Source organism: Hypanus sabinus, chromosome 1 (genome assembly GCF_030144855.1).
Source record: "Hypanus sabinus isolate sHypSab1 chromosome 1, sHypSab1.hap1, whole genome shotgun sequence".
NCBI classification, from domain to species: Eukaryota; Metazoa; Chordata; class Chondrichthyes; order Myliobatiformes; family Dasyatidae; genus Hypanus; species Hypanus sabinus.
In genome coordinates, this window is record NC_082706.1 from 150654471 (window position 1) to 150670578 (window position 16108).

General features: G+C 39.7%; 1 protein-coding gene across 1 annotated transcript in view; it reads left to right on the top strand.

Moving 5' to 3' along the window:
- The window catches only part of LOC132399067 (matrix metalloproteinase-16-like), a 204003-nt gene that overhangs the window by 150716 nt on the left and 37179 nt on the right, over positions 1–16108 (top strand). The gene's annotated exons all lie outside the window — the stretch shown is intronic.

The following is a 16108-nucleotide window of genomic DNA, read 5'->3' on the forward strand; positions in this document are numbered from 1 at the left end:
TCAAATTGTGCAAGATTGCCTCTAGCAGAAAGAAATCTTATAGCATATAGTAATTTCTCCTCTTCCATCTATTATGGAGTGTTAAGTCATGCTGTGTAGGAAATTTGCATACTTTGCTGCAATTTCAAGTTTTCCACACAACAATTAAATTGACATTGTGGGAATTATTGTTGCCTACAGTAGCTGCTCCCATTCTGATGTGTGACGACAAATTGTAAATTAGAATCTGTTTAGTTTTAACAGAGTGTCCCTGAGTGAAAATAGCCTGCAGCAATATCATTCATTGCGTGGTTAGAGTTGTAGTGCTGCAAATTTATCACAAGATCTTGTTACCAAGAAACTGAATTTAGGAATGTAAATATGCATGGCATGGAGATGTGATTTTTCTTCCCTCCCCCCAGTTTTGTTGAGACTGCTTTGCAACTTGAGCCCAAGACATTCTTGAGATTTGAGTTCACTTCCTCCATCTTCTCTGGGAAAATGGTAATAAATGCCATTTCTTTCCTATATAAATAAAATAACAAAGATGTTTGCACTTGTGTCCCACATTTCAATTACAGAATCAGGATCCTTTGAAAATACCCTGAGCCCCATTCCTTAAATCCATTTGCTAACTCTTTGTAGCCAAAACCTGGTTGCAAGTTTCCAGAGACTGCATATTTTCAAGATCAGAAATGCGTCACCCATTCTCAGGAATCTGCCCTCGTGGTAAACCTTAGATAAATTTGCCTGTGGCCAGTATAGTGGAGGCAGGATTATCAATTCAACTATTGGCATTGCTCCTGTGCTGTCTTATGGAGGAATGTCAGAGAAAAGGGCTTATACAGTTTGTTGGTGATGCACCATCAATAACTCACACTGAGACATAAGGCGAGATATCGGCTTTTATTGACTGGAAGAAGGAACCAGGAGTGAGTGTCTATCATACAATGTCTTGGAGACTGAGGCCGAGCGTCAGGCCGCAGATCTCCTTTATACGGGGGCCTGTGGGAGGAGCCACAGGAGCAGTCAGCAGGGGCGTGTCCCGACAGGCACATAGTTCACCACAGTTGGTATTGAGGATGGGTGATGGGATCAGACACACTGCACTTGGGGAAGGGGTGATGAGTAGGGACTGGATGCACTGGTGATGTTGGGGGGTTCTGAGAAAGGATCAGACACAGCTGCTGAGGGAATGGAAGCAAAACTTTAGGCATGCTTATCCAGGGAGTGGGGTGGGGGGGTGATTTAGCTGTCACTTAAGAGTGGGTAAAGAATATTCTGGTGAGGGATGAGGGGCAAGATAAGGATCAGATGTAGAAAGCTGTTAACAGCAACAGAAGTGTGTAGACTGCTAGGGCAGGAAAGCACACTCCGGATGTAAGGATGGATTTGACAGTAGACTTTGTGATTTGTGTTATTGTAGGGAATAGTGTGGCACACGAATTTAAAAGATTATCTTGCTTGCCTGCAGTTCCTCCAGATGAAGGCTTTAGAATTAGAAATGTGTGCAGGACCTGCATTTAAGGTGAAGGGGGAAAGCTTAAAGGTATGTGAGTCAACATTTTACACAGTGTTAAGTGGCTGGAATGGGCTGCTGGGGGAGTGGTGGAAGGAGACACAATACTAGCCTTGCAGAGGCTTTTAGATCGATACATAGATATGCAAGGAATGGAGTGATGTAGATCATGTACAGGCAGACGAGATTTAGCTTAATTGGGCATCTAGCATAATGAAATTCTTCAAGAGTTTAGTAATGGCTAGAATTAACTCCTGGTTGAGCAAGAACCTAGATCCACTGCAATTCACCTAATGTCACAACAGGTCTAACTAAGGCAGACACAATCTCTCTAGCTCCCTACTCTGCTTTGAAGTACCTAGACAACTGTAAGACATGCATCAGGTTGCTGTTTATCAAATTACACCTTGATATTCAACATCAATCCCTTATTAGTAATAACCAATCTTCAAACCCTAACCGTCTGTATCTCCCTCTGAAACTGGATCCTTGACTTCCTTATCAAGAGATCACAGGAAGTATGGATCAGTAATAAGATCTCCTCACTGATGATCAACACAGACGCACCTCAAGGATGCACGGTTAGCCCACTGCTCTCCTCTTTCTACACTCATGGCTGTGTGGCTCGAATGAAGTATATAATTTTGTTGATGACACCGCTGTTACTGGTAGAATCTCAGATGGTGCTGAAGAGGCTTACAGGAGTGAGACAGATCATATCAATGTATGGTGTCACAATAACTTCGCATTCAATATCAGCAAGGCCAAGGAACTAATTATAGACTTCAAGGGGAGGTTGGAAGAACACACTCCGGCGCTCCATTGAGGGGCTGATTGAGGGTTTGATTCAAGTTCCTGAGTATCAACATCTCTGAGGTTCTATCATGTGCCTAACATGTTGATGCAATCATGACTAAGGCACACCAGCAGACAAACTCCATTAGGAATTTGATGAGATTGTTATGTCACTAAAGACTCTTACACATTTCTATGTATGCATGGTGGACAGCATTCTGACTGTTTACATCATAGCCTGGTATGGAGCCTCCACTTCACAGGATGGTAAGAGGTTGCAAAGGGTTGTAGACTCCATCATGCACTCAATCCACCCGCCTCTGAGGACATCTTCACAAGATTCTTAAGAAGGCAGAAGTGTACTTACCTTTATTTACAGGGTTTGTAAAATATACAAGCAATGTAGTTATGATACAATTATGTAAAATAGTCCGTCTGCAGTTCCATTTACCACATTATAGAAACATAGAAAACCTACAGCACAATACAGATCCCCTGGCCCACAAAGCTGTGCCAAACATGTCCTTACCTTAGAAATTACCTAGGGTTACCCATAGTCCACTAGCCCTATAGGAAGAATATAATAGCTTGGAGAGAATACAGCGAGGTTCACCAGGATGCCTCTGGAATCAAGCATTTCAGTTATAATATTAGATCTGTTTTCTTTGGAGCAGAAGACAAAAGCTGGAAGACCTTTCTCCATAGTAGAGAAATCTAAAACTGGATGGCATAGATTTGGGGTAATACGGGAGTAAGGACACCTGAGGAAGAAGTTTTTGGCCTGCAGCATTCTCACAACATTTACAGAGTGTTCAGTTGAACACTTGAAACTGGCATAAAATACTACTGTGCAGATGTATAGCTAAGTGCTGTCTGCATTTCCTGGGCACTGTGAGATCAAGGCCCTGTTTTGGTGCCCTATTGGTAAATCAAAAAGAACAATAGATTTGAATTTTGGAAAGTCATAAAATGTGCATATTATTCTTTTTCTACACATTTAGCACATTACAGAATACTATTTTTTATGCCACTGCATCTGTACAGCCAACATTATTGTTTTATCAGTTAGTACAAAAAGTGTTTTCCCATGTATGATACCAGCACTGTTTTCTAGTATAACATCTTATAGTATAGATCTCTTTGGACATATAAAGAAAATTACTAATGAAGCCTGATGTATGTGTTGGCATAACAACTTTACAATGCTGAACTGTTCTGACAAGTATTTGAGTAACACTCTTTTGCTGTTATTTAATGAAATTGATGTCATTATATCTTATTTTAATCTGTGCCATTACAGGTTTAATTTGAACAAGTATAGATATTTATGCCCAATATTCATTTTTACCAATAAAATGGCAATTATACAGATTATTGCATATATTAGTCAGTGATTCAAAGGTTTATAAATAACTTAATCATAGCTGTATCTCATTATTAGTATTAATGCAGTAATAGTATATAATAGCTGTCTAAGTTATGGAAAGTGAAAGATCGTCCATTTATGGAATGCGTTTCACCTCAGTGTGCCTAACAGCAATTCAGAAACAATGACATTTTCTATCATAGTTGCTTACAATGCAGGGAAAGAAAAGATATCCATTTTATTCCAAAGACATCTCTTTTTTAATTTTAGCTGACTTGACTATGTGGGTTCATGGTTTAAAGCTGTTTAAAGCCTACAAGGTCAGAAACATGGCAAATTTAATTGTCATTGGTGATTCTCACAACTGGTCTTGTGAGAGCATGTTTTCATCTTTTCTCACAAGGTCTTTAAAAATCAATTCTTTTAAAAATGTTTAATTTATGCTAACCAACAACAGTATCCTGAGCCTATCCACTCCAACTGGCAGTCATTCAAAATCATTCAAAATTTCATTTAGGTTTTCTAGAGCTAATTCTATGCTTTTATTTCATGATGCATAGTTACAGTATTTAAGGAGAACACACACAATTGTTAACAAGATACAATTTCCTGTGATCAGAATTTAGAAGCAGGGAAGAAGTAGGAATGCTCTTCTCAAAGAAAATGCCAAATAGGATCATAAGGCCTAGGAGCAGAATTAGGCTATTCTGCCCATCAAGTCTGCTCTGCCATTCCATGATGTCTCATTTATTATCCCCGTCAACCATATTCTCATGCCTTCTCCCTGTAACAATTGACACCCTTACTAATCATAAACCTGTCAAACTCTACATTAAATTTAACCAATGATTTGGCCTTCACAGCCATCTGTGGCAGTGAATTCCAAGAATTCACACCTTCTGGCTAAAGAAATTCCTGCTCATCTTTGTTCTAAAGAGTTATCTATAATGTTCTAAAGCGAGACTGCTCTGTGCTGATAGAATCCTCCACTATAAGAAACATCCTCTGCATGTGCCTGGCCTGAGTGGTGGGGTTCCCTGATGATGGGTGCTGCTTTCCTGTGACAACACTCCATGTAGATGAACTCAATGGTGGGGAGGGTTTTACCCATTGTTGACTGGGCCAGATCACCTACTGTTTGTAGGATTTTCTGTTCAAGCGCATTGGTATATCCATGCCAGGCTGTGATGCAGCCATTCGATATACTCTCCACTGCAAGTCTTTAGAAGTTTTAGATATCATGCCGAATCTTTGCAAACTCGTAAGGATGTAGAGGCACCGTGATGCTTTCTACCCTAATTGCACTTGCGTGCTGGGCCCAAGACAGGTCCTTTGAAATGATGTAACAGAGGAATTTAAAGTTGCTGACCCCCTCCACTTCTGATCCTCCAATGAGGACTGGCTCATGAACCTCTGATTTCCTCCTCCTGTAGTCAATAATCAGCTCCTTGCTCTTGCTGACATTGAGTAAGAAATTTTTGTGGCACCACTCAGCCAGCTTTTCAATTTCCCTCCTTTAAGCTGATTTGTCACCACCTTTGATTCAGCCTACAAAAGTTGTGTCATCAGCAATTGAGCTGTGTTCAGCCACACAGTTATAAGTGTAAAGCAAGTAGAGTAGGGGACTAAGCACACAGCCTTGTGGTGTATCTATGCTGATGGAGATTGTGGAGGTGATGTTGTCGCCAATCCAAACTGATTTAGGGTCTGCAGGTGAGGAAATCCAAGATCCAAATGCACAAGGTATTGAAGCCAAGGTCTTGATGCTTATTGATTAGTTTTGAGGGGATGATGGAATTGAATGCCGAGCTGTAGTCAATAAAGAGCATCCTGATGTATGTACCTTTGCTGTCTAGATGTACCAGAGCAGAATGAAGAGCCAATAAGACGGCATCTGCTGTCGACCTGTTGTGCCAATAGGCAATTCGGAGTGGATCAAAGTGATTTATCAGGCATTAGTCAATATGTTTCATCTCAAACCTCTCAAAGCACTGCATCACACATTCCAACGGTCCATTGAGGTAGTACAGCGGAGAAAACTAACAGATGAAAAGTAAAACAACAACACACACAAAATGCTGGTGGAACACAGCAGGCCAGGCAGCATCTATAGGGAGAAGCGCTGTCGATGTTTCGGGCCAAAACATGTGTTACATTTGTACAATAGTGCAGTGCAGGTAGAAAATAAGTTGCAAGGCTAAGACGAGGTAGATTGTGGGGTGAAGAGTTCATTTTATGGTACCGGGGACAGGTCAGTAGCCTTTTAACAGTGGGATTATTGTTGTCCTTGATCTTGTAGTTTGTGGTTTCAGGCTTTTATGGCTTCTGCCCAAAGGGAAGAGCAGAAGAGAGAACGTCTGGAGTAGTTGGGGTCTTTGATTAGGTTGGCTGCTTTACTGGAGCAGTGAGAAGTGTAGAGAGAGTCTATAGAAGGGAGGCTAGATTTCGAGACATGCTCAGCTGTGTCCATAACTCTCTGCAGTTTCTTGTGGTCTTGGGCAGAGCAGTTGCCAGACCAAGCCAGCTGATCTGAGGGAATAGCTGGAGTCGCCGTCCGGGCCAGGTTTGCTTTCTAAAAGACTGATCTGATGTCTGCAAAGGTGACTGTGGGTCCAGTGGCTGTCACAATGGGTGGTTCTCAAATCTCTTCCAGTTTAAAGCATGCATAGAATGCACTAAGCTCATCAGGAAGAGAAGCACTGTTGAAAATATGGTTTATTTCAGTGCTGAGTGATTGAAAATTATTTTTTTCCTGGAGTTAAATGAGGTGACCACTATTTTGAGAATCATTTGATGTTGCTCTGGAACTTCATTTGTATACTAACCCTCATGAGTTGGGCATCAGTGTCGGACACAATTTCCATATCAAATGCACATAAAATGTTGCTAGAAACTGTATAATTTTTCTTTTGGAGTGGGAGAGAAAAGTATTCTCTGCTTTTTCCCAAGGTACCCATTGATCACTCCTAGGTTTATAACTTTGTTAATGACGCAACAGCCTATTGCTCTGTATCATCAGAACATGATCCACTTCCTGCCCCCCATGTGTACTAATTTATTCCCAACACTTGTTTTGATCTGTAATTCTTTGATTGCATCCCCCCCCCCAACACACCCATTAAATCAAGCACATTTCTGTGATCAACCTTGGCCTTAACAGGTTGATCCCCTAATAATGGATTTCCCAAGAAAGTTACAAGAGGTCCAGGTACAATCTTCAGAAAGCCACCTCATTGTCAATGTGGCAATTCCAGATTAAACTCGAATCACTGAGGATGCTCCTCCGCTGTGGCAGGGCTTGAATTCTATCACCTTTTAAAAAGTTAAATCAACCAACCCAGGTGACTGCAGGGCTTCACTTCTAGGTGAGTCCAATGCCTTCTATGCTCACTTTGACCATCAAAGTATGGAGGAGCCATCACAAATACCCGCATCTCCTAACGATCCTATGATATCAGTCTCGTGTGAGGCCAATGAGCAAGCAGCCTTCCAGAGGGTAAACCCACAAAAAGCATCCAGCCCCGGCAGGGTACCTGACCAAGTACTAAAGTCCTCTGCTGATCAACTGGATGTAGTGTTCACTGAATCTTTAACTTCTCATTTTGGCATTTTGAGCTACCCATTTCCATCATGCAGGCTTCATAGCTCAGCATATAATACCATCATTCCCTCAAAACTAATCAATAAGCTCCAAGACTTTGGCCTCAGTACCTCCTTGTTCAATTGGATCCTCCATTTCCGTACTTGTAGACGTCAGTCAGTTCAGATTGGCAACAATATCTCCTTCCTGATCTCCATCAGCACAGGTGCACCACAAGGCTGTGTGTTTAGTCTCCGCTCTACTTGCTTTACAATTGTATCTGTGTGGCTAAGCAATGCTATATTCAAGTTTGCTGACAACAGGCTGACTCAGAGGTGATGTTGAATCAGCACATAGGAGGGAGATCGAAAATCTGGATGAGTGGTGCCATGGCAACAACCTCCTACTCAGTGTCAGCAAGACCAAAGAGCTGATTATTGATTTCAGGAGAAGGAAGCCAGTGGTCCATGAGCCAGTCCTTATCAGAAGTGGAGAGGGTCTGCAACTTTAAATTCCCCAGTGTTATTATTCCAGAGTTTCTGTCCTGGGCCCAGCATGTAGGTGCCATTATGAAGAAAGTATGGCAGTCCCTCTACTTCCTGAGGAGTTTGACAAAATTCGACATGACATCTGAAACTTTGGCTAACTTTTATAGATGCCTAGTGGACGGTATATTGACTGGCTACATCACAACCTATGGAAACACCAATGCCCTTGAACAGAATACCCTACAAAAAGTAGTGGATCCATCACCGGTAAAGCCCTCCCCACCATTGAGTACTTGTACATGAAAACCTGTTGCAGGATAGCAGCATCCATCATCATGGACCCATACTTCCCTGGACATACTCCCTTCTCACTGCAGCTATCAGGAAGAAGGTACAGGAACCTTAGGACTCGTATCACCAGGTTCAGTAAGAGTTGCTACACCCCAATCATCAGGTTCTTGAACCAAAGGACATAACTTTACTCAACTTCACTTGCTCCACCATTGAAATATTTCCACAACCACTGGACCCACTATCAAGGACTCTTCATCTCATGCTCTCAGTATTTGTTGCCTATTTATCTATTTCTTTTTGTATTTCACGGTTTGTTGTATTATGTATTCTGACTGAACTCCCAAGTTGATGTGGTCTTTTATTGATTCAGTTATGTTTATTATTTTACACTTATTGAGTGTGCCCACAAGAAACTGATTCTCAGGGTTGTACATACTGATCTATCTGTACCTTAATTTAAAAAAATGCTTTGAAAAGTGAATTTCCTCACCTCCCCAATCTATTCAGCACTCTGGATCCTCTAAACATTCTAATTGATTTCCCAGTCTCTAAAGTTCCATGAGAAAAGGTATTAATCCCAAATCCCCATATCCAGATCAGGCCCATGTCCAAACTCATCATCAGAGCCCAGACCTGGACATCCATCCCATCATCTCCCCTTCCTACATTGCTCTTCTGACAATCCAGTCTTCAAATCCGTCCTGAGATTTTATTTTCATGGATTAGGCCCTTCTGGCCCTCGAGCCACACTACCCCAGTAAACCCTGATAAACCTGATTAATGCTAATCTAATCATCGGACAGTTTACAATGACCAATTTACCTATTCAGTACATCTTTGGACTATGGGAGAAAGCAGGAGGACCTGGAGGAAACCCACACATTCCACAGAGGAGTACAGTGACTCCTTACTGTATGGCACCAGAATTGAACTCTGAACTCCTGAATGGCCCATAGTAGTGTCATGCTAACCACAATGCTACCATGGCATCCGAATCGTGGGTGCCATATTTTTCTTTGTGCATTCTGTAGAGCATGAATGGAATCCTTTCTTGTACAAGGTAGTAAAAGTGGTACAATATTGCATAAGTCATTGGTGAGACCACATTTACAGTACTCAGTATGGTTTTAGTCATTCTGTTACAGGAAAGATGCAGTTAAACTGGAAAGAATGAAGAAAAGATTTATGAGGATGTTGCCAGGACTAGAAGGCCTGAGTTCCCAGGAGAAAGTTAGACGAAGTATTTATTGATTGATTGATTGATTAATTGATTGAGATAAAGCATGTAATAGACCTTTCCAGCCCTTTGAGACACACCACACAGCAACCCCTGATTTAATTCCAGCCTAATCAAGGGACAATTTACAATGACCAATTAACATACTAACTGGTACATCTTTCGGCTGTGGGAGGAAAACAGCACCCAGAGGAAACCTAGATGGTCAAAGGGAGAATGTACAAACCCTTATAGGCAGCAGCGAGAAATGAACCGGAGTCACTGGTATTGTAAAGTGTTGTGCTAATCACTATGCTACTATACGATCCCTTGGAAACATGTTGATTGGAATGTATTCTTTGGAGCATAGGAAAATGTTTGGCAACCTTGTACAAATGTTTAAAGTTATGAGAGGTATTGATTGGAATGAGAGGTGGTGTATCTAAATGTGCATAGTATAAAAAATAAGGTGGATGATCTTGTTGCAATGTTACAGGTTGCCAGGTATGATGAAGTGACCATTACTGAATCGTGGCTAAAGTATGGTTGTAGTTGAGAACTGAATGTCCAAGGTTACACATTATAATCTCCTCAAAGGAGGGATAGGAAGGTAGGCAAAGGGGGTGGTGTGGCTCTACTGGTAAAGAATAGCATCAAATCAGTAGAAAGATGTGACATAGGATTGGAAGATGTTGAATTCTTGTGGGTTGAGTTAAAAACTGCAAGGGTAAAAGGACATTGATGGCAGTTATATACAGGCCTCCCAACAGTGGCTAGTAGGTGGAGCACAGGTTACATCAGGAAATAGAAAAGGCAAGTCAAAAAGGCAACGTTATTGTAGTCATGGGTGATTTTAACATGCAGATCGATTGGGGAAGTCAGGTTGATAATGGATCTCAAGAGAGAGAGTTTGTTGAATGGTTAAGAGATGGCTTTTTAGAGCAGTTTGTCATTGAGCTTACGAGGAGATCAGCTATACTGGATTGGGTGTTATGTAATGAACTGGAGATGATTAGGGAGCGTAAGGTAAGAGAACACTTAGGAACCAGTGATCATGATATAATTGTGAACAAATTGTAATTTGACAGGGAGAAAGTAAAATCTGATGTAGCAGTATTTCAACCAAGTAAGGGAAATTACAGTGGTATGAGAGAGGAGTCGGCCAAAGTAAATTGGAAGGAGTTGCTGGCAGGGATGACAGCGGAGCAGCAATGGCTTGTGTTTCTGGGGAAAATGAGGAAGGTGCAGAACATGTGTATTCCAAAAATGAAAAAATGTTCAAATGGCAAAATAGTACAACCGTAGCTGATGAAGGAAGTCAAAGCCATTGTAAAAAGCAAAAGAAAGGGCATACAATGAAGCAAAGACTAGTGGGAAGATAGAGGATTGGGAAGTTTTTAAAAGCCTACAGAGAACAACTAAAAAAATCATTAGAAGGGAAAAGATAGAATACGAAGACAAGCTAGCAGAAAAAAATTAAGGTGGATAGTAAAAGATTTTTAAGTATGTTAAAAATAAAAGGGAAATGAGAGTGGATATAGGATCACTAGAAAATGAGGCAGGACAAATAATAAGGGGGGCAATGAGGTAGCTGATGAACTAAGTGAGTATTTTGTATCAGTCCTCACTGTGGAAGACACTAGCAGTATGCCTGATGTTGTAGTATGTGAAAGAAAAGAAGTGGATGCAGTTACTGTTGCAAGAGAGAAGGTGCTGAAAAAACTGAAAGACCTAAAGGTACATAAGTCAACTGGACTGGAGGAACTTCACCCTAGGGATCTGAAAGAGATAGCATTAGAGATTGTGGTGGCATTAGAAATGATTTTTCAAAAACCATTGGACTCTGACATGGTGCCAGAGGACTGGAAAATTGCAAATGTCCCTCCACTCTTTAAGAAAGGCGGAAGGCAACAAAAAGGAAATTATAGACCAGTTACCCTGACCTCAGTGGTTGGGAAGATGTAAGAGTCAATTGTTAAGGATGAGGTGATGGAGTTACTTCGTGACACAGGACAAGATAGTATGACGTCAGCATGGTTTCCCTCAGGGAAAGTCCTGCCTGATGAACCTGTTGGAATTCTTTGAGGAGATTACAAGTAGGATGGATAAAGGGAATGCAGTGGATGTTATATATTTGGACTTCCAGAAGGCCTTTGACAAGCTGCCATACATGAGGCTGTTTACCAAGTTAAGATCCCTTGTTATTTCAGGAAGGTTACTAATATGGTTAGAGCATTGGCTGGTTGGTAGGAGGCAGCAAGTGGGAATAAAAGGATCCTTTTTCTGGTTGGCTGTCAGTGACTAATGGTGTTCCTCAGGGATCAATGTTGGGACCACTTCTTTTTATGCTGAATATCAATGATTTAGATGATGGAATAGATGACTTTATGGGCAAATTTGCAGATTATACCAAGACTGGTAGATGGGCTGGTAGTGTCGAGGAAACAGGTAGGATGCAGAAGGACTTAAACAGATTAGGAGAATGGGCAAGAAAGTGGCAAATGAAATACAATGTTGGAACATGCTTAGTCATGCACTTTGGTAGTAGAAATAAATGTGCAGACTATTTTCTAAATGGGAAGAAAACCCAGGAATCTGAAATGCAAAGGGACCTGGGAGTCCTTGTGCAGAACTCCCTAAAGGTTAACTTGCAGGCTGAGTCAGTGGTGAGGAAGGCAAATGCCATGTTAGCATTCATTTCAAGAGGTCAAGAATACAAGAGCAAGGATGTGATGCTGAGGCTTTATAAGGCACTGCTGAGACCTCACTTTAAGAATTGTGAACAGTTTTGGGCTCTTCATCTTAGAAAAGATGTGCTGGCATTGGAGAGGCTCCAGAAGAGGTTCATAAGGATGATTTCAGGAATAAAAGGAGGAGCGTTTGATGGCTCTGGACCTGTACTCACTGGAATTCAGAAGGATGAGGGGGATCTCATTGAAATGTTTTGAATGTTGAAAGGCCTAGACAGAGTAGATGTGGAAAGGATGTTTCCCATGGTGGTAGAGTCTAGGACAAGAGGGCAGAGCCTCAGGATAGAGGGGCGCCCTTTCAAAACAGAGGAGCGGAGAAATTTCTTTAGCCAAAGGATGATGAACTTGTGGAATTTGTTGCCACATGTATTGCGGATTATACGAAGGAATATTTAAGCAGAGAATGATGAGCTTTTGATTGGACATGGCATTAAATGTAATGGGGAGAAGGCCAGGAACTGGCATTGAGGAGGAGATTTTAAAAAAGGATCAGCCATGGTTGAATGGCGGAGCAGACCCAGATGGCCTAATTCTGCTCCTATGTTTTATGGTTTTAAGATAAGGTGGATGATGATAGCATTGTCCCTAGGATAGGGAAGATCAAATTATGGGGCGTAGATTTTGCAGAAATATTTAAAAGGGATTTGAGGGGCAGCTATTCAAGTGGAGGATGATGAGTGTATGGAGCAAGCTTCCAGGACATATACTTGAGACAAGTATGATAGTAGCGCTTGGATAGATATGTAGAAGATGGGAGTTGGAGGGTTATGGGATGAATGCAGGAAATTGCGACAAGCTGGATAGGAACCATGGTCGGCATGGGCTGGGTGAGTGGAAAGGTCTGTAACCAGGTTTACTGCTATCACTCTATGACTGTTAAAGTAATGGTGTACAAGAATAGCCCTTGCAACTAAGATGTTTCAAAACCTGTGTCAACACTTGAGTTTAAGGTGTGGTTACATTCCATTCTATATTCTGTATTACAGCTTTAAAGTGCATAATGGATAAATATTTTAGAAAATCCTCTTACTTCACTGTCTGAATGAATGAGCACACTAATCCCAATAGTCCACTTCTGCCATCTGTCTGTCAGAGAAACATTAACTGTAACATGGTTCCTCTCCATTGTACAGTGTAGCTCAAAGATACACAATTTTTGAAAGAGATGTCAGAACTCTTTTGCTTACAATCATGCATGAGTGATCTGTAGATACTGTGTGGCCAAATCTATTAGGATTATTATTTGATTTGTTTATCTGTATCCTATATTTACAATCTTGGCAGGCAGTTTGCAAAGCTGCCTTCCAAGACTGTAAGTACAGAAAAAAGAATAGGAAGTACCAAACTGATGTTGTTCAAAAGAATTTGTTCAAAGAAATAAAGGATTAAATTTAGTGCCATAAGAGCTACAAGGAAGTATTCAAGTGGATTTCCATAGCCACACAGACACTATTCTTAACTGCTCCAGAAATCCCTTTAACCTCTATGACAATAATGCCCTTTCTTTGAGATAGCATATTTTCTGTGTATTGCGGAATAGAATTAAAGAATGTGTCTAGTCATAAAAGGTTTATGGAATACATACCTTGATGTCTGATTTTTTTGTACTTCAAACATTTATTTGTTTCCTGAAACTACAAAACAATGTACTGAATTCAAGATTCTCACTGGGAAAATCACAGATTCACTTCATACCTTAACAACTCAAATGAAGGATCACAATTCAAAGCAATAGAAATGGGTCTATCCAGTTTCTAGGCATAAGAAGGGAGCAAAGTCAGCCAAATTAGCTGTGTCCAATATATACAACTATTTGTCATTTTGCTGAACTCATTTTGAAACACTTGTAAGTATTGTACATAGATATGAGATCTTAACTTCCGTCTATGATTTCTACCTGTGTTGCCAGCTGTACAAGACTGTGATTGCCTAATCCATGCCCTTATTAACACTTTTATATGTTTAGTGTTCCAGCAAAGTAATTCATGACTAACATTTTAAGGTTTGCTCATAGACTGCATTTAAAATACATTTATGACTGTAAGATTGTTTATTTTAATTTAATACTGACAAAACACCAAGCAGAAGTATTTGGGTGCGATCTCTAAGCTGCTTGGAGATTACATATATGTCTAATATACGAATCCATTTTGTAACACATAGACAGTATACTTTGCAAAGCAATGAATTATTTAGAAGGATGTGTAGTACAAGGTTTTCTGCAAGATTAAGTTTTCAGACCCTGTGCATTGGGAAAAGAACTGACATTGGCACATTATGTTCTCTTCAATGCTTCAGAGATAAAAACCCTATATTAATTCAGTTAAGGAGGCACTGTCAATTTTATGCTGCCTCATGAGGTCTATAACATTGAAGAAGAGTGTCTTTCAGTTAATACTTGAAGTTCTTACATGCATCAGTAGTTAATAAATAATATTGTTGAAAGAATTAATGAAATTCCCCACTGACTTAAGCAACCAACAAAAATAGACAAAAATCTGACAAAAGCATGTATGGTATAAATTCATTTGTTGCCTGCAATATCAGTCATTGCAAGCCATATCAACCAAAGCCTGGTCAAGCCTGATATTGCAAAATTCACTACACAACCAAAGCAAAGAACAATAATTATACCTGCAGGCTATTAAATTCTAAAATGAGACTGACTTTTAGACAATGCAAGGAAACAGTATATATAATGTGTGTGTGTGTGTGTGTGTATGTATATATATAATGTATATGTGTGTGTGTGTGTGTATGTATATATATATATATATATATATAATGTATATGTGTGTGTGTGTGTGTATGTGTGTTGCAGTATACACTGTATTACGTTTATGGAGCATTTGTTTATTTATTTATGCACTATTCCAAATAAAACCATTCAGAACCAACCTGTCTTTATATTTAATTACATTAGGTGTCTGTCCATCACTTGACCTCATTTCTAAGTCTTTCAGATGGCTAGAACACCACCAGTATGGTCTGGAGTGGAGGGGTGGTAGAGAGACTGAAGGGGGTGAGAGGGTGGGGGGGGGTTTAGAGAGAGATGGGGCAGGTGTACTGGTCCCACTAAAATCTTGGCCCTCACAAATTACTTATCCCATAATATTCAGGTGCATAATAAAGCATTCTTGAAAGTAATCATGGCTGATACCATGCATGCCCTTCTTGCTCTTCATATTGTTTGATGCTACTGGGTGATGAGGCAGTTAAAATAGTGTTGAACACGATATTAGAATTCTTGAAAAAATATGTGAATGCATTTTTCAGAAAGCTGTAGCAATACGAAAAAATTGCAACAGAACTTAAGAATATGGTAAAACTGTTATATTAATAAAATATTGCTGCTAATGCCATTTGTTTTCTATGTGACAATTAAGTTATTTTCCAATTTTTGTACTCAACTTTAGTGTTTAGAAATAATTTAAAATATTATATGTGAATCTAAATTTTCTGTTAAAATTAGTATAAAAATATATCAGTTAAGTAGTCATCGGAATTCTGCCTTCCATGACTTACTACAATAATTAGTGTCATTTTGATTTTGGATGATAGCATATAATTGTGAAGTAAGTGGGAAAAGTGTAAGTATAAACTGGGCTTTTTAATCTATTAGAGAATATTCAATCCACCATTAATCAGTGAAGTGGAGAAGAACAAGTACATGAATATAAAATCTACTATATTTGTAAATTTGAGTTGGTCAAAACTGGGAAAAAATTTTAATGCATTAAAGGGAAGTTTTAATTATATTTATGTCATTGATGCAACAAATAACACTTTTTACAAAGGTACGAATCAATCAAAGTACCTGTAAGTAATAAGTCAAAACCAAAAAACATATAAACCCATAAACCCACATCAAGCACGATAAAAGGTAACATAATGTATATAACTGAAATCAGATACTGTATGACATCTGAAAAAATGTCAATCATTTCAAATGATTCAGGGAAACATGTATTATGAAAATGAATGAATTAAATGGCTTATAAAAATTTATGTTACGTGAAAAGCTTATTACAAGCATTTTCCATTCTTCTGCTTATTTTGCTCTTGCCAGTCTTATTTTTATGTGTCATAAAATGGAATTCCCATTTATCAATTTTTCTCTC